The sequence below is a fragment of the Pinus tabuliformis genome, chromosome 4_1 (genome assembly GCF_031772625.1).
Source record: "Pinus tabuliformis cultivar Carrire ecotype Pingquan chromosome 4_1, CPIR1, whole genome shotgun sequence".
Classification (NCBI taxonomy): domain Eukaryota; kingdom Viridiplantae; phylum Streptophyta; class Pinopsida; order Pinales; family Pinaceae; genus Pinus; species Pinus tabuliformis.
Window position 1 is genome coordinate 142,534,003 of NC_142303.1, and position 13,642 is coordinate 142,547,644.

General features: G+C 39.4%; 4 pseudogenes; 2 read left to right on the top strand and 2 right to left on the bottom strand.

Moving 5' to 3' along the window:
- The first annotated feature begins 4,189 nt into the window (after positions 1-4,189).
- Positions 4,190-4,856, top strand: LOC149174604 (tropinone reductase homolog At5g06060 pseudogene; annotated as a pseudogene).
- On the top strand, positions 4,857-6,008 carry LOC149174605 (protein CIA1 pseudogene; annotated as a pseudogene).
- Positions 6,009-10,165: 4,157 nt separating this feature from the next.
- Positions 10,166-11,317, bottom strand: LOC149174606 (protein CIA1 pseudogene; annotated as a pseudogene).
- LOC149174607 (tropinone reductase homolog At5g06060 pseudogene) lies at positions 11,318-12,008 on the bottom strand (annotated as a pseudogene).
- Positions 12,009-13,642: the final 1,634 nt, after the last annotated feature.

Sequence of the window (13,642 nt, forward strand, 5' to 3'; positions counted from 1 at the left end):
TTCCTTTCTCCCTTTTTAAGCCAACATATTCTCAACTTTTGTTGCCAAAGTTGTTCCTCATGTTTCTACACTATTCCAGCTGAGTGAGAGTGGTTGACTCTTCTGCAATGAGGTCGTCAGATCTTCCATTTGAGATTGCTTCTTGTTGAATGGTTTCCAATTTTTTATAAAGCTTAGTCTTTTCTTCTAGGATATTTCTGAATTTGGATTTATTCCAACCTTTCACTTGCCATTTGATGTGATTTATTTTTTGCTGTAGCTTGAACATGTCAGAGCCTTCCAAGTCTTGTTTTTATTCCAAACATTTTTTATGTTTCCTTGAAAGTCTACATGCTAAAACCAAAATTTATCAAGCTGGAAGGGACGATTGTGAGACCTTGATTGGATGTCTATACTGAGAAAGATTGCCTAGTGATTATATCCATGGCTGGGAAGAATGGATGCTTCCATGAAAATATCCCAATTGAGAATGGATTCTGAGACAATGAAATGGTCGAGCTTTGATACAACTTGCTGGTCGCATCCCTTACAATGCTGCAAGTGAGAGATGGTGTTGGGGAGCATTAGCAGATAGTGCATGTGAGATATTGTGGCAAGGAAGCTCACTTTGTCTCATGTACAATCTGGCCAATATACATTGGAAAGAAATCATGTTTCCAAAGATCCTATCAGTATGAATAGAATAGTAAGGATAATTTAGGCAAAGAACATGTTTATTACTTGGACTTCTTGAGTGTTCCATATAATGGCAAGACCCGGTATATTCTAAGATATAATCTTGATTTCGAGGGTATGTTGGTGTACGAAAACACATTTAAATCATCCTAATATGACCAGAATTAACCAACATACCCTCTATTTCCCATAGGTGCTTCTCATTTGTTTTGCGCACTCATTCTCTTTCTTTGTGGTGTGAATTGGAGGATTCTTTCATATTCTAGGCTTGAACTCCAAGCTTGGTTGAAATCGAAGTGTCCATTGAGGATTTAACTCTTGTCTAGCACAATCTGAAGTAAGCATGACCTAACATATTTACCTGATGCTCAGGAAGGGTGAACGAGTCTTGTCCTTTCCAGAGTTTCTCCAGATTTGGGAGATCCAAAGTTTTCGACTCCATCTCATCCACTAGGTCAAAGGCCATCTCATGGATGTCCAGAGGGGAGTTATGTGGATCAGATTCCAAGGATTAGGGAATTTGTGGCTTGACTTCTAGAGGAGGCTATGATTCTTAAGCCTTAGGCTACATGTTCTGTTAGTATTAAAATTCTTAGTATGTGTACCAAAAATGCTTCACTTAAGTCAATGGTGACAAGTGACCCTAACAATAAAATATGATTGTTTACACTTTAGATCTGCAGTACAAAGTAAGAAAACCCTGCAGTAAAAAGATCATATGCAACCCAAAACATATAACAACAAGAAATAATCAATGTAATAAACCAATAGAAGCTTTGAATGAATAATATTTTTATTAGAAAACACTCGGTGAAGGGGATTTACAACATGGGTCTATAAAATCCCCTTCCATGGGATGGGTCCTTTGACGTTTCTCTAAAACCATGACACCTGTGTAAAAAGTGAAGGAGGTTTTTCTTCCTTGGCCTATTATGGACAAAAACGTCTCTCACTTTTGTCAAATTCATCTTCTATTTCTCAGAAACATCATTTAAGTAAAACCTATCCCGATGTGTGGAACAGGGGATTTGTAGAAATGAAGGGGATAAGGGGTTGCTAAATTATTGAGAAGATTTTGGAAAATAGGGAGGGATGTTAGGAAGGAAGGGAAAGTGGAATTTCAAATATTGAGTGAGGGGAAGGGGTCCAAAAGGGCAAAACACAGGCCTAGCCTAGAAAATTGTCAAATTGTAGCAAGAAGCTAGGGTTTGTGGGAAAATGATGAATTTGAAGGATATCAGTGATGGGAAGTGCTTAAGAAGGTACATTAAGGATAGGAGAAGGTGTATGAGCATCATGATACAAGTTTTGTTGATGATTTGACCATCCAAGAGAAATTACCTTCAAAATCCTAGGAGAGGGAAATGAGCCTTACCCAAGTACAACTAAAGCATGAACAAGGTGTAAAATGACCCATTGGAACCTAAAATGATGATGACAACTCTCTGAATGATGGTACACTCAGCTGAATGGTGACATGGACCGACACTTGGAAAATTTTGGAAGGAGTGAAAACAAATCCTAGACCTAATACCTAGTGACCAAATTTTACTTGAAGACTCACTAAACTGACAAAATTTGACTTTGGCACCCTAAGACCACTTTGTAAGAGCATGTTTGATCACTGGAGGAAGGCTTCAAATACTAACACTAACATTGGCTCCAATGGGGATGGTAGATCCTTGGAGGTGCCAAGAACACCGTAGACCTAGTAGCCTTATCCATTGGGCAATGGAGTCAAAAACTCAATCTTGAAATTACATAACTGAATACTGATGACTCAAAGACACAAACAGACTTGAAACTGACTCAATACTAAAATACAACTAAGGAACTAGAAAATATGCTCAAAATGGAGCTTATTCAATAAAACCTACTCTAACTATTCCATTAATCACCTGATCAAGTGAAATGAAACAACCAATGCAACCAAGTAAGTATTTCGGCTGCTGTTTGAATTCTTCGCAAGTGCTTGCTTATGAAAAACAAGAGATAACTACTGAAAGGAAACTCCCATCAAAACTTCTAAACAGATCCAAATTTTCCCAAATTGAATAATATGGATTCTCTATCCGCCTCCAAAAATACTGCATAAGGATCTTGAAATTCATGTGCACTAGGACTTAGCTCATCCAATGGATTACTTTGTTTCTCCTCATACCATGAATGCAAACTTTCATCTGAGCTTTGTGATGAGACTCCTACTGAAAATGACAAAGCAACCAGCTGCAGGATCAAGTTTGTATCAATACTTGTTTCAAGCTCACAGATAGCTAATGGAGAGGGGCTTTGACTGCAGACATCATCCAACACATCAGCTATTGGATCGTGAAAAACTTGAGAAGACTGTTGCAACCCATTTTCTATTGATTCCAATGAAATTGCATGGTTTTCTATAGGCTACTCATTTGAATATATATTATGCAAATTTCCCTTCAAAAACTAAAATGATTCAAAACAGAATGGTACGAAATCATCTTGCATCATTTGATCATATGTTCCAGCTTCCAAGTCTTCATCTGCAATCTGACATTCAGTGGCATTCGGGGGCTGTAAATCTAGATATGAGAAGTCTTGAACAAGGATTTCATTGCCCTCTAGATGGTCCAGATCAAAACTTATCGATGGTTGACTTCTGATTGCATGAAAGTTGTCTCTGATGAACTGAACAAAGCAAAACAAAAAGGCAAAGATCCTTCACTTACTTCAAAGTTTGATGCACTCTTCTCCTCACTTCCATGGCTGATATTTAATGGTTGATCACTGTACTCGAGCTGCTGAAAGTGAACTTCCTCCTTCCACAAACTAGCTGTTGATTCGTCTGCAAGATTAGCTTCTGTTTGGAGAACATAATCATCGTCATACTGATCAAACTTAGGGAAATCATCAGTATCAAATACATCATCAAGCATAAATGTCAGTTCAACAGCTCTCTCTTCTCCAAGATGATCTATAAAACAATCATTATCAGATCTGTTATCACTGAAAAGTCTGTTGCCAAAAAAATTTTAGCCTAGCTTAAAGTCAGGGTGTTTTCGCAGCGCATAAATCCGTTAGCAGTTTCGCAGCGCCATCTGTTTTAGTGATTTCGTAGCGAAAACACTGACCTTGCACTGGCTGTGCTGCGAAATTGGGAAATGACAGATATTTAAAGTGAATTGATGGAAACACTGCAGGAAACGAGGTTTGTCAAGCTGTTATATGTGGGCTTGTACTCCATTGAAGGGGAACATTCAAGTGATAATTTTGCTTTGCGCTCACAGCTGTTGTGGCAGGTTCTCATGATCTCCAACGAAGGTCCATCAAAACTCTGTTTCATACTCAAGTCTCAAAACCGTGGTCCTTTTTGAAATCAATGCTCGATCAGAATCGGTTATGAGAAGGCTTCTGTTATTCCAAGTTATCATTGCCTTGTGTCAGTTGAAGGGTTTTACGAGTGGAAAAAGGATGGAGCGAAGAAGCAACCATTCTATATACATTTTCAAGATAAATGAACAAAGGATTTCCACTGTTAATGACATGTTCGCGTACAGAGAAGGATTTTAATAAATGTTTGACTCAGTGGAAGGAATCTGGGCTGCAGTTTGATGGTACAGTCTGTGTTTTATCATCTCGTTCAGCACAAGAGGAGCTGATTGAAAGATGTTTTTCGTTTTGCAATGGGAAACTCAATATGTTGATTAATAATGTCGGTACAAATATGAGGATTTCTCATTTCTTATGTCTACCAACTTTGAATCAGCTTATCATATATCTCAGCTGTCACATCCTCTACTAAAAGCATCAAAAAAGGGGAAGCATTGTTTTCATTTCATTGGTTGTTGGTGTTGTAGCTATTCTCTGGTACCATATATGCAGCCAGCAAAGGAGCAATGAGCCAACTCACAAAAAATCTTGCATGTGAGTGGACAAGTGACAACATACGTGTTAATTGTGTGGCACCATGGCATACCAAGACATCACTCGTGGAGAAGCTCTTGGAAGACAAAGAGTTTGTGTTACTTGATCGTACTCCTTTAAAGCGTCTTGCTGAGCCTCATGAAGTTTCATCCCTCGTAGCTTTTCTTTGCCTACCTGCAGCTCTTTATGACACATGGCAAGTTTCTGAAGGAGGAATATTCTTTACATTTACTATTTTGACTACACGTTCCTCTAAGGCGTTGGCGTGGCTTCATGATTGAATGCCTGTTATATTGGGGACAGAGGGCGAAATTGATGCTTGGTGGAATGAGCACGTTTACCCTGAAAAATGCGGGTTGCCTGGAATATGTGAGATTTTTACGGAGTTAGTTCGCCAAACAAGGAAATTCCAAGGGCGCAGAGGATTTTTCGAGTATGAGCATGTATCAGAGCAGGACAGTCTACGAAAGGATTGTTGTGTCCCGGTACCAGCATTCAAGAGGAGCCATGAAGGACCCCATGTTCATACAACTAATGAAGTTGTTGTACATTATTGTGAGACAAGATGTCATTCTTGTGGCTAATTTTGCCGACTTCTGATCGATCACCCTGGTTCGCATAACACAGTGCATGGCAATATGAGAAATGCTAAATTCATTTCAGAATCAGAGGAGATTGATATTGTTGACATAAAGTATGCATGGGGAAAACGGGATTGGCAGAAATGTGCAATATACATTGCAAAAATAAAAAAAACAAGGCAGGGGCCACATTCGTTTGGACCGTGCCCAGAAAACTGCACCAGCAAGTTTTGATGCAACTACTGCAATCTGGAAAATGTTGGTGGTGAATTTGAATGCATTGCCTCCTTAGAGGGCCATGAGAATGAAGTCAAAAGTGTTTCTTGGAGCGCGTCTGGTATGCTACTTGCCACATGTGGTCGTCATAAGTCTGTCTGGATTTGGGATGTTCAACCAAGGAATGAGTTTGAGTGTGTTTCAGTACTGCAAGGTCATACACAGGATGTCAAGATGGTCCAGTGGCACCCTAATCGTGACATTTTGGTCTCTGCTAGTTATGATAATTATATCAAGGTTTGGGCAGAGGATGGAGATGGTGATAACTGGGCATGCATGCAAACATTGGGAAATTCTGTCAGTGGCCATACATCAACAGTGTGGGCGGTATCTTTTAATTCTTCCGGAGACAGAATGGTCTCCTGCAGCGATGACTTAACGTTGATGGTTTGGGATACAAGCATAAACCCTGCGGAGAGAAGTGGAAATGGTGGGCCCTGGAAACATTTTTGTACCATTTCTGGATATCATGATCGAACAATATTCTCAGTTCACTGGTCAAGGAGCGGTATTATTGCTAGTGGAGCATCCGATGATTGTATCAGGCTCTTTAGTGAGAGCACTGATGATTCTTAGTTGCTGCAGTTACAATGTTACAAAAGGCACCCTATAAAGACTCAAGTCAGAATTTTCATGTGACTGGGATGCAATAATGAAAATGAAGTTAAATTGGAGCACCTTGCCAAATAGTGGTGACTGGAATGTACTCTTTGAACGGTTTCCTTTCTGCTCTAGTTATGATTTTTTCATTCAAATCCATGTTACAGCTTCAGATGAAGATGATTTTCAGAGTTGGGGAGGGTGGTTTGAATCACGTTTCCGTCATCTTCTCTTGAAGTTTGAAAAGCTTCCAGCATACTGTGATCCAAATCCATACCCGTATTTTGACAAGAATCTAAAGGAAGCCACCAACAGGGTAATTTTTCCATAATGACCAATAGCAACAGCTGCAACCAGTGGGTTTGTCTACGATGGCAGTATCCTTCAAATGGTGAACCGTGAAGCCTAGCAAACAGCAGCTATTCAATCTTGTGAGGAATTTAGAGGAAGACTGTGTTTTTTTTAAATCACACAGCAGTTTCGTAGCGCGCTACGAAACTGCTGTAAGTGATGTTTTTCAATGCAGAATAAACAGTTTGACCGGGAATGTTAGAAGAGAGACACTTGTACATCAATACATCCTACAGCTCATCTGGAGACATGGTGTTTGGTAGCAGCATTCCATACTTTGAGTTATTAAAGAATTGGGAACATGCTGCTACATTTTCGGAGAATGTTGGAAGACAGGGACCGTGAAAACAGGGCACACATCTTCACCAACTAATGAGTCATCTGCACAGCTAGAATCCAAGGCAGCTCGTTCAGTGAATCCCTCTCCAATATATTTCGGCCACTACAGAAAGTGTACAGGTGTCAAAGCTCAAGAAAGGCAACATGCACACGAGGAGATGGAGTTAAAGTTTCAATGTAATTAGGACTCTATGTATTTACAGCACAATGCTTTATGTATTTAATAAGTTTGTTTAAAAATAGATAGGGTTAGTTAATGATAGGCCATCGAGCTCCCCTCATGCTGGAGGAGGAGACTCAAGTAGTTTTAGTTTTGTTTTCCTATATATAGGAGAAACTCTGATGTAAGAGGGGTTGGAGATTTATGAAAAAACAGAGTTTTTATCAGCTCATGTAAAAGACTTTGACAGTAATATAAAGATTACTTTTTCTTCCCAAGATTCATCATGTGTTCAATGCTCAGAATATGTGTGGTTTTGTCATTATCCTTTATATATTTTACAGCTCACTAAATGTGCAATCACTCTGAATTCACCTAGTGCTCAGACTTCCTGTGTATATTTATGAGTTGTGTTTCTTTTTGAGAAATGTTTTGAGTGTTAAACATTACATGCCTTGGCTTCCATGATTGAGTGATTAATAGTTTACTGCAGAAGTGTTTGACTCCATGAGCCCAATGGAAGAAATGTTATTTTGATGTTCCAACCAGCTTTATTTTCATGAACTGTATGAAGAGTTAGCCATCTGTTCTTGTAATTGATTCTTATCAAAGGTCTGTGAGAGAGCCCTCTCTGACTAAGGAGGCTAAGCCTTAGTCTAAAGCCTGGTTGAAATAGTTACATGAGATCTTGCTAGGTAGCAGCCCTTAGTACATGATTTTGTGATAACATTTTTGGCGACTCATGTAAAAACTTGAGAGTAAAACTCTTCCATGTAATCAGCTACAGGATCCCAGAATACATGATCAGCTTGATTTTTCTTGTAACTTTCTGGCTGTGCAAACTGACCTTCAACAGCAGTGTGCATTTTCTCAAGTGTAAAAGAGAGAGGAAACAAGACTCTCTCCTGATGTTCTTCCATAGAGAGCTGCTGAAAATAATGATCATGGTTATGAAAACTATATGCCTGAATTTGTCCTTCTAAACCTTCAATTTCTTTTTCAAGGTCCTCAGCAAATTCATCAAAAAATCTCATCCTATCTTCTGTCTTGCAGTCAAGGGATTTTAGATATGAGGACAAAGACAAAGAAAAAATTTCAACTGTTTCTCCATTACTACGATCATTATTCCATTGTTTAAAACTTTCAACTGAGGGAGAGTCTACCACCACCTCTGACCTATCTATCCATTCCTCCAAAAACATAAGCCATAAGTCTTGAAATGACTTAACGGATTTGATAGGAAAACTTTCAATCCATTGTTTGCATTTCCCTTGAAGTGAATCATAGAATAACATAATGCAAACATCCTCATGTTTAACTCTAAGAAGCTCAGTAAAATGACAAAATTCTGTTATATGCTTCAAGGTTAAACTCAAATCTTCTCCGTTGAATTTTGGGCCATTCCTTAGAAAATATGCATCCTTGGGAAAATGATTTGGGAAACCATGAATTCCTGAAAAATCTATGCATGCATACCTTGAAGTAAGAATGGTAGCATCTCGGTCCTTCATACCTCCAGTGGAATCACCATGAATGTATGACTTTCGAATTCTTCAACAATGGAGTCACCAAGGTAGTTTTGCAGCCTCGAAAACCTTCTGAGCTCCTGCTACCTTCAGAAGTTCAACTTCACAATTTCGGGAAAGAATAATCTTCAGGCTCCCGGCAGACGCACCAAAATGTTATCACAAAATCATGTACTAAGGGCTGCTACCTAGCAAGATCTCATGTAACTATTTCAACCAGGCTTTAGACTAAGGCTTAGCCTCCTTAGTCAGAGAGGGCTCTCTCACAGACCTTTGATAAGAATCAATTACAAGAACAGATGGCTAACTCTTCATACAGTTCATGAAAATAAAGCTGGTTGGAACAACAAAATAACATTTCTTCCATTGGGCTCATGGAGTCAAACACTTCTGCAGTAAACTATTAATCACTCAATCATGGAAGCCAAGGCATGTAATGTTTAACACTCAAAACATTTCCCAAAAAGAAACACAACTCATAAATATACACAGGAAGTCTGAGCACTAGGTGAATTCAGAGTGATTGCACATTTAGTGAGCTGTAAAATATATAAAGGATAATGACAAAACCACACATATTCTGAGCATTGAACACATGATGAATCTTGGGAAGAAAAAGTAATCTTTATATTACTGTCAAAGTCTTTTACATGAGCTGATAAAAACTCTGTTTTTTCATAAATCTCCAACACCTCTTACATCAGAGTTTTTCCTATATATAGGAAAACAAAACTAAAACTACTTGAGTCTCCTCCTCCAGCATGAGGGGAGCTCGATGGCCTATCATTAACTAACCCTATCTATTTTTAAACAAACTTATTAAATACATAAAGCATTGTGCTGTAAATACATAGAGTCCTAATTACATTGAAACTTTAACTCCATCTCCTCGTGTGCATGTTGCCTTTCTTGAGCTTTGACACCTGTACACTTTCTGTAGTGGCCAAAATATATTGGAGAGGGATTCACTGAACGAGTTGCCTTGGATTCTAGCTGTGCAGATGACTCATTAGTTGGTGAAGATGTGTGCCCTGTTTTCATGGTCCCTGTCTTCCAACATTCTCCGAAAATGTAGCAGCATGTTCCCAATTCTTTAATAACTCAAAGTATGGAACTCTGCTACCAAACACCATGTCTCCAGATGAGCTGTAGGCTGTATTGATGTACAAGTGTCTCTCTTCTAACATTCTCGGTCAAACTGTTTATTCTGCATTGAAAAACATCACTTACAGCAGTTTCGTAGCGCGCTACGAAACTGCTGTGTGATTTAAAAAAAACACAGTCTTCCTCTAAATTCCTCACAAGATTGAATAGCTGCTATTTGCTAGGCTTCACGGTTCACCATTTGAAGGATACTGCCATCGTAGACAAACCCACTGGTTGCAGCTGTTGCTATTGGTCATTATGGAAAAATTACCCTGTTGGTGGCTTCCTTTAGATTCTTGTCAAAATACGGGTATGGATTTGGATCACAGTATGCTGGAAGCTTTTCAAACTTCAAGAGAAGATGACGGAAACGTGATTCAAACCACCCTCTCCAACTCTGAAAATCATCTTCATTTGAAGCTGTAACATGGATTTGAATGAAAAAATCATAACTAGAGCAGAAAGGAAACCGTTCAAAGAGTACATTCCAGTCACCACTATTTGGCAAGGTGCTCCAATTTAACTTCATTTTCATTATTGCATCCCAGTCACATGAAAATTCTGACTTGAGTCTTTATAGGGTGCTTTTTGTAACATTGTAACTGCAGCAACTAAGAATCATCAGTGCTCTCACTAAAGAGCTTGATACAATCATCGGATGCTCCACTAGCAATAAGACCGCTCCTTGACCAGTGAACTGAGAATATTGTTCGATCATGATATCCAGAAATGGTACAAAAATGTTTCCAGGGCCCACCATTTCCACTTCTCTCCGCTGGGTTTATGCTTGTATCCCAAACCATCAACGTTAAGTCATCGCTGCAGGAGACCATTCTGTCTCCGGAAGAATTAAAAGATACCGCCCACACTGTTGATGTATGGCCACTGACAGAATTTCCCAATGTTTGCATGCATGCCCAGTTATCACCATCTCCATCCTCTGCCCAAACCTTGATAGAATTATCATAACTAGCAGAGACCAAAATGTCACGATTAGGGTGCCACTGGACCATCTTGACATCCTGCGTATGACCTTGCAGTACTGAAACACACTCAAACTCATTCCCTGGTTGAACATCCCAAATCCAGACAGACTTATCACGACCACATGTGGCAAGTAGCATACCAGACGCACTCCAAGAAACACTTTTGACTTCATTCTCATGGCCCTCTAAGGAGGCAATGCATTCAAATTCACCACCAACATTTTCCAGATTGCAGTAGTTGCATCAAAACTTGCTGGTGCAGTTTTCTGGGCACGGTCCAAACGAATGTGGCCCCTGCCTTGTTTTTTTTATTTTTGCAATGTATATTGCACATTTCTGCCAATCCCGTTTTCCCCATGCATACTTTCTGTCAACAATATCAATCTCCTCTGATTCTGAAATGAATTTAGCATTTCTCATATTGCCATGCACTGTGTTATGCGAACCAGGGTGATCGATCAGAAGTCGGCAAAATTAGCCACAAGAATGACATCTTGTCTCACAATAATGTACAGCAACTTCATTAGTTGTATGAACATGGGGTCCTTCATGGCTCCTCTTGAATGCTGGTACCGGGACACAACAATCCTTTCGTAGACTGTCCTGCTCTGATACATGCTCATACTCGAAAAATCCTCTGCGCCCTTGGAATTTCCTTGTTTGGCGAACTAACTCCGTAAAAATCTCACATATTCCAGGCAACCCGCATTTTTCAGGGTAAACGTGCTCATTCCACCAAGCATCAATTTCGCCCTCTGTCCCCAATATAACAGGCATTCAATCATGAAGCCACGCCAACGCCTTAGAGGAACGTGTAGTCAAAATAGTAAATGTAAAGAATATTCCTCCTTCAGAAACTTGCCATGTGTCATAAAGAGCTGCAGGTAGGCAAAGAAAAGCTACGAGGGATGAAACTTCATGAGGCTCAGCAAGACGCTTTAAAGGAGTACGATCAAGTAACACAAACTCTTTGTCTTCCAAGAGCTTCTCCACGAGTGATGTCTTGGTATGCCATGGTGCCACACAATTAACACGTATGTTGTCACTTGTCCACTCACATGCAAGATTTTTTGTGAGTTGGCTCATTGCTCCTTTGCTGGCTGCATATATGGTACCAGAGAATAGCTACAACACCAACAACCGATGAAATGAAAACAATGCTTCCCCTTTTTTGATGCTTTTAGTAGAGGATGTGACAGCTGAGATATATGATAAGCTGATTCAAAGTTGGTAGACATAAGAAATGAGAAATCCTCATATTTGTACCGACATTATTAATCAACATATTGAGTTTCCCATTGCAAAACGAAAAACATCTTTCAATCAGCTCCTCTTGTGCTGAACGAGATGATAAAACACAGACTGTACCATCAAACTGCAGCCCAGATTCCTTCCACTGAGTCAAACATTCATTAAAATCCTTCTCTGTACGCGAACATGTCATTAACAGTGGAAATCCTTTGTTCATTTATCTTGAAAATGTATATAGAATGGTTGCTTCTTCGCTCCATCCTTTTTCCACTCGTAAAACCCTTCAACTGACACAAGGCAATGATAACTTGGAATAACAGAAGCCTTCTCATAACCGATTCTGATCGAGCATTGATTTCAAAAAGGACCACGGTTTTGAGACTTGAGTATGAAACAGAGTTTTGATGGACCTTCGTTGGAGATCATGAGAACCTGCCACAACAGCTGTGAGCGCAAAGCAAAATTACCACTGGAATGTTCCCCTTCAATGGAGTACAAGCCCACATATAACAGCTTGACAAACCTCGTTTCCTGCAGTGTTTCCATCAATTCACTTTAAATATCTGTCATTTCCCAATTTCGCAGTGCAGCCAGTGCAAGGTCAGTGTTTTCGCTACGAAATCACTAAAACAGATGGCGCTGCGAAACTGCTAACGGATTTATGCGCTGCGAAAACACCCTGACTTTAAGCTAGGCTAAAAAAATTTTGGCAACAGACTTTTCAGTGATAACAAGATCTACAACAATTGTGATAAGGAAGAAAATATTTTGGATCAGCCACTTGTTCTTCTTCAATCTGCGAGCCATAGTCTTGAACATCATACTCATTCCTTGTGGTGATCTTTTGCATCATCTCTTCAACTGCACTTACCAAAATGTCGAGATTTACCTCTAAAGATGCCGATTCCTCTAGATCTATGTTCTTCATCTCTTCTTCCTTCAACTTTTCCCTTCTGATCAGCAAATTAGCCTCTACATCTACTGCATTGTTCTGCATCTCTTAAAGTGTTTCAAGATTCCTTTCTCTCAGCTGAAACTCCATTTTTGGATCAAAGGCTTCCGGGTAGTGCAAGAGGGCAGATCCAAGAGGAGGTCTTATAGTAATAGGCATCAAACAATAAACTTGGTTAAATTTGGCATAAAACTGTTGTACTGTCTCCCCTGGCAGTCTTTTCAACTGGTTATATTCTTCTAGAATCAAGAAAGGGTTCTATCTGACCACCCGCTTGTCGAGGAACACTTTGACGAATTGCTGGAAATCTGAGATGCTCGCCTCATGCAAGGTTTTGAACCAACTCTTGATTTTGTGTTGCAAAGAAAGAGAAAAAAGCCTAATACTAACATCTTCTTCATCAACTTCAAAAAGGTCAAGAAAAGACTCAAAATTCAGTACATGTCTCTCAACAGTGATGTTGTCGCATTCACCAACAAATCTTGGTAGATATAGGTAATGAATTTTAGGGAAAGTGTGAGATATAGGAGGTAAAATCAGAGGCTTGTATCTATCTATAATTTTACAAGGTATAGGGGTATGTACAGAAGGTGTAGAATCAGTCTTGGTCTCTTTAGGCTCATTAGTTGGAAGATGGTCATCATAAGATTCGGAAGAAGGGTCTTGATTGAAATCAAAGGCAGGCGAACATTTTGTATTCACAATCTTCAAAGGGAAAGAATCAAATGCGGGTCTAGGATCTTTTCTCAAATATAGTATACTTTGTAGAGCCTTCTTGACATTCTCGGGAAAAGAGAAGAAATAATTTATAACAAAGAACATAATGTCTTAGAGGAAATTCCAACTTGAATACCTAATCATTCCATATTGTCCTTTCATGTTTCTGTTGGTCAGGTTCA